The following is an 11,073-nucleotide window of genomic DNA, read 5'->3' as shown; positions in this document are numbered from 1 at the left end:
AGAATATAGAGCACGTATTTTTCATTTGGATGAATCAGGATGTCTTCTACATATTGCAGGTCTGTGAGACAAATTACTTGTTATTGCAACTTCAGTATCAAGCTATGATCCCTACCATTTTTGTGAAGTCCCCCTTAACTCCCTCCTTTCTATTTGAAAGCATTCTGTAAATACCCAATCTATTTTCTTGTGATCACAGCAAACAGGGGTTTGAGGGATTTTTGAGCATATACGAGATACATGTGTATACATGTATTTATGCTCCTTCTCTACAGTAAAAGCCTGCATTATCTGTACAAGCTTTTGGCTAGCTGTTCTGCGTAAGATATGGGTGTCTTATTCATAGTCGCTACCTCGGAAATTCATTTGTTTTAATGTAGTTGCATACAGCAAGCTGTAAAGTAGCTTTTATGAAGCCAATAATGCAGATATAATACTTGAGGAATTCCTTTTGGTTTGGTTATATTTATTTTTCCAAACATTTTGTTTGAGAGAAAACGAGATTGCTATCTGCTGTTTCCTTATTTTTTTGCAGGAAAGCAAAGGGTTGTTGACTTCCTCTCCCCTCCCTTCCTTCCTTCTTTCTGAAGGTACTGTACTCATCTGAAAAAAAGAGAACGAAATGATTGTTCCTGTTCTCTTTCTTAAGTCATTTGAAACACTGTCCCTGTTAGTTTTCTAAGTTTACTGCAATCTCTGCACAGGGGGAGAGAGAGAGAGAGAGAGAGAGAGATTACCAACATGAGAGCAGGTAGAGGGTTTAGGGCAAGATTCCTTCCAGCTGCAACAATTGGTAAGTTAAGTAAAAATGCTTTTATGGCTAACTCTTTAGAAGTGCAATATATATATGTTTTTATATTCAGAAAAGGCATTTATCAGATATACATTTAACTGGTAAAAAGGTAATCATATGCATTGACAAGCAGTATATTTATGGTATAGATATTTATGGTCAGGTTTTTGGATACTAGTGATAACAGTATGTGATTTAACCAATGCAGACAAGAAAATGTTTTCCAGTGAGATTGATAAAATTCATAACTTAATATGCTGTGAATTTTGCATACAGAATTTCACTTACCAGAATCTTGTTACGGGCTTCACTGACTTTACCATGAACATTTCAGTAACCTCCACTGGGTCAATGCTGAAATACAGAAAGAAGCTGTGTCATATGCAAATTAATGTATTTCATATATCATCTGCTACTACTGAAATTTGCACCAGCCTACCAACCTGTGCTGCAGTGGGAGAAGAGTTACTAGCATTTTTTTTCTTGAAATGGTACTGTGTTTATGAGTGCACATGTGTTTATCTCTGCTCGTGCGTGTACATGACTAGCCTGGAAACAATGACATTTAAGACATGCTAAGACAGTTCTAGGTTCTTGCTTGAAAAAAAATAAGAAAAAACAGTTTGTGTTGCATAGTACGCAACCAAGGTTGACGACCAGCAGCAGTTAATAGGATGGACTCAGATGTTATTTACTGCCTGTACTGTTGTAGATACCCATAATGTCTTCCATGTCAGGCATAAACACACAAGAACTATCAGAAGTGGCGCATACAATGAGCAGCCGAACATTAGAGTATATTTCACACACTTGAAGAGAAAAATTCCCACACTTTTATAAAGCAGAATGCAGAGAGGCAGAAGAATTAGAACAGGTGATCATTTCTCTACAGAGAAAATGATCATCTTGATCACTTGAGGATCAGCTTGATCATCTTCTGGACCGATATTTGCTTCAAGCTGCAGCTCTCGGAAGCGTGAGCTGCCCTGCGGGATGCGCTCCAAGCAGCGGGCAGGAGGCACGGGGGCAGGAGGCACGGGGGCGGGCAGGCAGGCAGCCCCAGTTGCCCCAGCCGCTCCCACCCAGGCGCCCAGGCTGGACTGCTGCCCCCACAGCCCTCTGCCCTGGCCCCCTCGCTGAGCAAACTGCCCGCACAGGCTTTTTATCCCCTCTGACTGGTACCTTTCTGCAAGTTTTTCCATAGGAAGGAGTAATCTACCCCAAATTTAGCCTGATTTCTGGGGAAGCTGTAGATTCCCTTCGCTTTAAGAGCAGCAGATGCATTCTGTCAAAAGAGATGAACCAGTTTCTACAACTCTGTAGCTTAATGTTGCAGCTGAGTCAAGTCTCATACAAATTATTAGGTCTACCTGATGATATTTACCTACGAAGAATTGTCTGCTAATAGCCAGACAATGCCAGATGTTGCCATGAAAACCACTCATTTACATCTTTCACTTGGGACATATGGGTTTGTGCTTTACCTGACTAAGTACTGATTCAAACTAAATAGAGAATTAGGACAGCTATTTGAAAGTCATGGGGCAAACATCCGGAAAACCACTTTTTACTTCAGGTGAGAAACCGAGAAGTCTTTCAAACATTTGAAAATAGTTAAGCCCTGTCTTTGAAAATCACAAAATTACTCTGTTGTGGTATTTTGCTCAAACAGCAAAGCATTCATCTGGATTGCAATCTCCTGTAAGTTTTGATGTGGTTAGTGCAGAAGTTCAGTTTGCCATTTAGGTAAGAGCCAGTTGCAGTGCTTAGGTACAGATTTCATTTTTGAAGATACTAAACATAAGTGCATTCTTTATTTAGACCACGTATATGATAAATTTTTTCTCTGAGAGATTGTAAAAAGGAGATAATCTGAATACATAAATAATAATATATATGCTTACAGTCATAGTAGATGGACAAAAGCAGTACATGCTTTTTCTAAATCCATTCCTCAACAATATGCACAGAGAAAATGCATTTTAAAAACAGTGTTTAATAATTTGGTAGTAAAAACAGACCTTGAGCATTGAACTTGGTTCTTGGATTTGACCTTTCAGTTTCATTTTTCCTTCAAATAATACTTTTTTGCAGTCATTTGGAGTTTATTTGTTTTCACATTGTATATTTTATTGTTAGGATAGCTGTAACATGGTTTAATAGAATGGTAAATAAAACAACTAACATCTCGCTGGAGGGGTCAGGAAAAGGATATTTTTGGCTGATATGTTACCCTTATCTTACATTGCTGAGGTATTTACAAGCAGAAAAGGGTATATTCTCTGATGTCAGATTTGACTATAGATCCACTACCAGCTTATGGCACAAACTGAATGTGAAATGAGTTTTCAGTTATTCATTTCAATGTTATTAAAAAAATAAAATTCATGGATGCCATTAATCAGGACTATAGAGAGATGACCTTGTTTATTTTGCTTAAAAGCTTGCTACTGCTATCTCTAAAAGCTTTCTTTGTATACGTAGCATAAATAAGTAAAAGTCAGGAAGTATACGCATTTCTGATTATTTAATATTGGCTATCATTTTCCCAAAGGCTTATCTGAAGCCATTATTTTCATTTGTTTTGTTATGAATTATGATGAATCAAATTATAGATGGATTTTGCTTCTGTTCTGAAAAATAAAATCAAAACTATACTAGTGATGTTGAGGATGATAGGGAAATCAGTTGTAGCCCATGGAAATCCAAAGTTAATGGGTCTGATCCAAAAAGCACAGACAGCAATAGAAGTCTTTCGAGAAAAGTCAGATGTCTTTCTGTACTTAGGAACAGATTCTTTAATGGTGAAAACTGATTTACAACTGTTGAGAATCTGAGTTTTGGATACTGAATACTAGAGCTGAGTTACATTCCTGCCGACATTTCTAATATAGATTTTTGACCATGGGATAATTTAGTCTTTGCATTTTAATAAGTTTCTTATTGTTGTTTGCTCATTCTTTCCAACAAACACGTCAATACGAGCCTTGCCTTAGTACTGCCTAGAATGTAGAGCAGATGCCGGTGGACGGAGAGGTGCCATGTGCAGTCGGCAGATGCACAGATCACCATGTCTTTTAGATGCCATTTCTAGTGGTGCCAGATAGATATACCAGTATTTAGAATGGAAGAAGCATAGATGTCTGAATCATAGTAACAACCCAAGACAAGCCTCATACAGAGGAGTACTGATTGCCTTGGATGGAGCTTATATTGGCTTCAGTCTTTGATATTGCAAAACCTGGATGATGTAGAAAGACTTCTATATGAACAGACCACTCCACTCACACAGACAAGTCAGCAGGATTTTACGCCGAGAAACAAAAGCAGTAAATACTGCATAATATAATAGGGTTTGGGGGCTACGATGGTTCAAGGATACAAGTAAGGAAAAGGTTTGTAAGGAGAAATAGCCTCTTACTAGTTGTTCAGAAACTAGCCAGTTTCTGAGTGCTAATGCATGTTCACCAGTAGCAATTGGTTTAACGAAGAAAACTGCTCCTTCCAATAGACATTGCAAGTGCATGGTAGGTTGCTGCAGATAGTAGTAATATCATTCATTTATTTGCTGGACTAAAAAATTTATACCCCAACCAATTTTTTAAAATTAGCTAACCCTTAAAACCAAATGAACATTTTCTTCTTGAATGCAGGAGTTATTATTATTTTGCGTTCTTATTTCCCATTGCAGAAGACCACTGAAAAGGAACAAATATCAGCTTGGAGAAGAAAGAATTATAGTGGGAAAAAGTAAAGCCTTTAAAAAGAAGGAAACAATGCAAAAAAAAGTTTGTCTGAAAAAAAGACAACTCAGGGCTATCCTCTTTCTTGTTGAAAAGCTGATGTTCTGAAACTAAGAATGCAGCTCTTGCTGCTGTGAAAGTTTCAGAAGAATTTTATGGATGATATTCAGATTTTCAGCTAACCAAGAGGTCTAAGTTAATATTCAGCAGTTATTTAGAACACTTATTGAGCTTCATGGTGGATGACTGATTTTTCTTTATATCTATCTGGCAAGGATCAGTCTTTCTTGCCTGGCTTATACAATACTAATGATCCAAGGAGAAATATTACTTAATTTTTGTTTAACTTCTACCAAACTTAATACCATGTGACTTGGTTTTATAAAACAAATGGGTTTACACTAGTGTTACCCTGATCTGTATAAGCAAAATAAAGCATGTTCCTTCTAAACCGACAATGCTGAGTGTATTAGAAAGATTTCCAATGGCACAGGAAACAAATATGCTAGGTAATCATATATTAAAAGAAGATATTTTCATGCTCTGAAGATTACTGAAAGAAATTCTGTGAATATTTGCCTAAATGGTCATTTGTATTTTTTTTACTTTCCCTCCTTATTTCCTGCTTCACAAACTAGAAAGACACATTATTAATTATTTCAATTGAGGAGGAATTTTACTTTTTCTCTGTTCCCTCTCCAACTATGAAAACGAAAACACCAACACATTTTCCTTCCACTTTGTGGATATGCATGAATTCATGTGTATAAATTTTTATTTGGTCTAAAGAAACCATGAAACCTCAGGTAGGATAAAAAGTACATTTCCTGAAAACCTTCATTCCACTTGTCAGTATTGATAAAAATTAAAACGGAAAACATCCAACTTGCCATTTGCTCATGCTTATTAGAAACATTAGAATTTGGGGAACACTCAGAGATGCAAATGTTCATTGAATCTGAAGGTTCCTAGCATTCAGCTACAAAAATCTACACAGTAACTCGAGTCTCATATATTGATAACATCACTTTTCTCTAATAAATTAGGAAAAGGTACAACTGATTTAAAATTGAAAGCAAGGCTCTGAGAAGGGTCATACATTTTTAGCTGTATTTTTAGGTGATGCTGTACTGCAAGGAATACTAACTTATAGCAAGCAGGTATTAACCATACAATCCTCTGTTCAGAGGCCTGATGAAGAACAGAAGCCACCTAATTTCTCTGCATAGAAAGAATGTGTCAGTGTGGCATTCCCAGTATGGAGAAACTGAGAGAAGTAGATGTAGGAGCTCTAGGATGGGAGCAAACTGCTTTACCCCTTTTTTGAGCAGTTTAGTCTTTCCTAGCTAGAGACTGAGTGCTCCTAAAAGCAGCAAGATGACTCCAGCCTTCCTCTTCGCTAATTCGTTGGTATTCCCCAGTAGCGCATAAATCACTTATGCTTTAGCTTTCTGTGGCCAAAGTTGCAATATAATTATTGGACTCTTTTGCAGCAACAAAAAACCTACTATTTTTCGGAGGGCTACATGCTGGACCTGTTACTACTCCTCTGGAAATCAATGGCTAAAATCCAAAGGTTTTCTAGGATCTTTATAATTGGAAAAAATCTATGCTCTAACATCCAATACACTAGATTTAAACCAAACTTAAACCTACCTACTCTAAAGATACCAAAGATAAACACATTGTGAAGTACAGTCACTATTTCAGGTTTAGTTTTAAGCATCTCTTCTGAGATGCTTTCTAAGGCAGGTATCCCCTTGGTGTTTTGGGCTCAGAAAAAAATTATCAGGAAGCATTATTTGAAAGGACGTGTCTTTCATATAACACTTCCAGGTAGCAGGATATTTTTCTACCTGTCTCCCTTTTCTTATAAGTATTTAGAATAAAGGCATAATGAAAATAATATCAGGAGGTGAAAAGGAAAGTGATGGCCTATTGTTAGAGCATCCCTTAGCTTGTAAAGAACTGTTTGAACCATCTGGCCAGCCCCAATCCACACTGAGTTGGTTCCTTAGTGCAGATTTCTGAAGCCATGAAGAGTCTCCTGTATTCAGTCCAAGTTTATTGTCCTGTCAAAGGAATCACAGAAAACTATACAGAAATGCCTGGGTGAGCCAGTTGTCAACAATGTGCTCTTAGGTTTACCAGAAACTAAAAACATCCATGTATAAATGTGCAGGAAGTTAACACTTTTCTGCAGGACCACAGCAGAGAATCACAACAGCATGAGTTTTATCAAACAGTTTTTCTGCATAACACTCAACTCAGAACATGAAGCCACCAAGGTTCCCAGAACCAGTATATGCCAGTAGGGAGCATTTTATCAAGATGCTACAGACGCAGTCCCACACATCTGAGAAATGGTGCTGACAACATCCTCCTCCATACCGCTCTTCTCCCACCAAAAAAATCAAAATATTAATCAAAGCCTTTTGACCCCAAATATATTAATTTCTTCTTTGTTGCACCACATGAGGGAAAACCCTCCTAAGCTTAAATCACAGGTAAAGAAATGCAATCGAACAGAAGCCACAGGACTCTACAGGCAAGGAGTCATGACTTGGGATTCCCTCTGCTGACTGCGGTAAAGATTTGCACTAGCTCCTTCGCTACTGGAAAAAGAAAAAAAAGCATGAGCAAGCACCCATTTGAAGGCAGTTAGCCCAGTGAGTCAGAGCAGAATTCACACAACTAGGTATCCTTGGACCTTGTCACCCGAGCACAGCGCCGCGCTCCCTGCCATGCCTCCCCCATACAAAACAACAATTTCTATCAAATCTTCGAGGCTTTTGGATATGGGACTTGGCATTTTTCTGGGTAAAATCTCTGAATGGAATGACTTTTTTGTTATTTATTTGGGTGGAGATTTTTGACAGAGAGAGACATATTAATATACAAGTTTTTTACAAAACTATTTCATATTGCTGGTTGGGCATTCTTAAACATAGGGTAGAATCTATGGTTTAAGTTTTTTTCAGTTTCATTTTTCTTAGAATTAAAATGATAATTGAGTTAGTATCCAAAACAGGCCCTTGGCATCACTAAGGGTGAAAGACTATTTCTGCAGTGGTTTGAGAAATGTTCAGAATTCCAGATTTCAAAAAATGCTGAGTTTCTTCCTTCTTTTTTTCCATCAAAAATAATTCCTTATTTGTTCGTCGCTCTAATCCCTGTTCCAGTATCTGCTGATGATGTTTGGCTAAGTCTGAACTCCCATTCCCACTCCTTACCCTGGTTCATTGTATTCAGTAACACTGGCATTTTAAATCTGTTTCAGTTTAAAATAATTAACCTCAAGAATTTTTCCCTATTAGTTAATTTACATGGCGGTTTGTTTGCCAAGTGATCAGGAGCACAGAAGCCATATAAACTCTTGATAAATGTCAGATTTCTTTTATCTGCAGCAGCTAACGAGCAGCCATTTTCAGAACCTTCTGGAAGTCAGCAAAATACGTAAGCGCTCTGTGCAGGATGCATTTGGGGGGTCAGAGAGGGAAAGTGTTTGCTTCTCTCGCTATTCAGTCAATGACAGGATTCAAGTTTGGCATCACAGGGGAAGGGTAAAGCCAGAGCGGAAGTCATCTTAAATTACTTCCTTGCAGGCATTTCATATGAGCAGTCAAAAATACCATTTTAAGCTGGAACTAAAGAACTAAGCGCATTGCTCTTGAAACAAAATAAACTAAATGGATTAAAAAATGAACCTCCTCATCTGAATGCAATTGTGAGATGAATCTGAAGGCGACCTTTTTCTGAACAACAAACAAATATTCTAGTTCAGCCCATGATGAACGCTTTAACACAGGTTTTATGCTCTGGCAGTCTGGAAAGCAGAGCTCCCTAACCATAATGCAGATATATCAGAAGCAGTTTCCTCCCAGTGCCCCAAAAATTTGCCTTAAGAGCTTGTCTCTCTGTGCTTGAATCTTGGGTTTTCTCCTGCTCTTTGAGTGCCAGTGGGACTAAACACAGCAGTGTCCTAGGAACGGCACTGCCCTCTCTGGCTCCTCAGCTTTTCAGAGGGAAATGGCTAAGTCACTACTGAGCCATCTTAACTGCAAGTGCAAATATAATTAATTGCAAATGTACAAGAATAGAGGTTAATAGGGATTAATTTGTCTTTTCAGCCAAGCAGCTTTTGCAGCAAGAAGTCTGCTCAAACTTCAGCCTTGTATTCCTGGCTGACATTATACAGAACCAAATTTACTTAGATCTCCTAAATGACTAGGAAAGTATCATCTGGTAATAACTTTTAAGGAACTGGACACCGAGATAGATGTTGGCAGACACATTTTTCCTAATTCTGCCAATTTCTGGATGAAATCCTCTTCTTTCAGTTCTTGTGGTATAGAACATCGCTTACTGGAACATGTGGCACACACCATTTTAGCAGCCTTCAATTTCGCTATGAGTTTTGAACTGTGTGAACCAAAGAATTCAGAGTAAAATAAAAACAAAATACAAAATCTTGGTCCTGCTGGAGGTTAGCAATACTCCCCATGTTCAAATAAAACTAGAGTTTCATTAAAAATCTAATCTGTTCTGGAGACTTTATATGAAAACTCCCACACAATCATCTTCTCCTCTGCACTTCTGCAAGTAAATGCACATATTTTACCTGATACTTTCTTTTTGAGGTACCTGTAGCTTTACATATACATATATTATTCACGAGGTGCAATTGCTTTCTGATACATTAATTGCTAATGATCTGGGAAGGCTGAAGGTGCCCCTCAGCTACCCTTTAAGACAACAAAGAGATGGGAGGAGACCAGACCATCTCTCTGGCCTCCAAAGAGGTGATAACCATGTTGGGGCTACTGTAGGAAGGAAAACTCAATCTATTTCCTTTTTAAAGTCATGAATGCCAGTGAAAGGTTTACTTTCAAAACAACACCCAAAGCAGGACAGTATGAGGGTTATGGAAGAGTATCCTTCTTTGTTCTAATTCTGGAGGTTCTGCAAAGCTCCATTATTTGTTTAAAAATAATACTACTGCATAGCTCAAAACCCTTCTCTCCCCACTTCACTGTATACTGTTTAATGGTTGTGCTTTGGAGGTAGAAAGACTCTGCCCAAAGCATTCTTTCAAAGACTCCACACCATTCAAGTGTTGCTATTTTATCACCAGGTCCCTCCTTATATCTATATTATTTATTTTTTCTTCTGTTCACCCTCTCTCTTATAATATCTGGAAGGTGAGAAAAACAAATTCCTAAAACTGCATTAGTGTGATCTGATAATTTTCCAGAGGAAAAATTATTTAATGCATGGGATTCCTATGATGCCAAAAATACACTATTTTAAATTGCAGTGGCAGATATGGAAGTAGACAGGAAACAGGGATGTAGTGATAGGACTTCTGTAAACAATGATTAAAGTGACTTTGCATACTTCATAAAGGCAGGGGCAGATTCATGGTTCCACGCTGTGACATGAGAGCTCTTTACCCACTTAAGAAAAGGAAGAAATGTATCTTATTGACATCACTTCATAATAGCCAAATTCCAGATCCTGTTCTCAGCTACACCCCAGCTTCCCATGATGATTCCAGTAGAACAAGGTGGACAATACCAGGAGGAGAATGAGGATAGTTACTTAGGATGAATTACTGCCATTGGAGTCACTAAATCAGATGGCAGGACTCATCATTATTTCTAATAAGGGCAGGATCAGGTTGCGTTTCCAGATGGTCTGCTGGCACCAGTTAAGCTTGCACATCTGAAGCTCTGATACCGTATGTGCTCTGGATGTCACCATCCCAGCTGATCTGGTCTTGTCAGCCCTGATTTCTGGGCAGGGTCTAGAAACTCAGTATACCTATGCCCAAAGGCTACTGGGGAGCCAGTCCTGCAAGCATATTTATATGAAGCTGAATGGCATCAAAATCAGTGCAAAAAATAACAGCCACAAAATGGGAGACTTTGATTTATTTCCTCCTCCCCCCAAGGGATTCAAATCCACATCTCTAGCAGCTCAAGAGCATGCCCTCACCCAAGGCAGTGCTGATAACCCCGCTCTCCCTTAGCTAGAGCTGGGCCATTGTGCAGCCAAGAATACAAGTGCCAAGGGGCCTAAAGGAAAGCAAGAAGACCGAAGTTAGATGGGGCAGTTAGAGGCTGTAGGTTCCAATCACTCTAGAGACAGGTCTGGTCCCTCCTCCAGATGTTGCTACTGTGGGTTTACTGAAAAGTCTCAAGTTACAGGTGCTTCACCCTCCTGAGTGACTGTACTTATCACTAGGCTACAGAGTCAGGCTCCTTTCAGTTTATTCTCCCTGGTAACCCTTTCTCTGCAGTGGTAAAGCTCCAGAAGAAGGGATGCAGGGTCTAGTATGGATGAGTGCAGTCTGTTAAGGGACTTTGTTAGGACTGGAACATCCTCAGCCTAAACTCGGACCTATACACACAACCAGGATGACAGCTCTCAGCACTCAGCGTTACATTTTTGTTTTCTTTTCAAAACAGACAAAACTAGTCCAGGATACCTAAGACAGTTTCTTCTTGATGCAAATAAGAGAGTGCCTTCCAAAAG

The 11,073-nt window shown here is 38.7% G+C and overlaps 1 protein-coding gene across 2 annotated transcripts in view; it reads left to right on the top strand.

Moving 5' to 3' along the window:
* Positions 1-648: 648 nt before the first annotated feature.
* The window catches only part of LOC112988740 (zinc finger protein 366), a 36,414-nt gene continuing 25,989 nt past the window's right edge, over positions 649-11,073 (top strand). For both annotated transcript variants that reach the window (XR_003260612.2, XM_026109431.2), the window contains exon 1: positions 649-793. The gene's annotated coding sequence lies outside the window, so the exon portion shown is untranslated. The remainder of the gene's footprint in view (positions 794-11,073) is intronic.

This window comes from Dromaius novaehollandiae, chromosome W (genome assembly GCF_036370855.1).
Source record: "Dromaius novaehollandiae isolate bDroNov1 chromosome W, bDroNov1.hap1, whole genome shotgun sequence".
Taxonomy (NCBI): domain Eukaryota; kingdom Metazoa; phylum Chordata; class Aves; order Casuariiformes; family Dromaiidae; genus Dromaius; species Dromaius novaehollandiae.
Note: the sequence above shows the minus strand (reverse complement) of the source record. Positions and strands in the feature narration are given on the sequence as shown.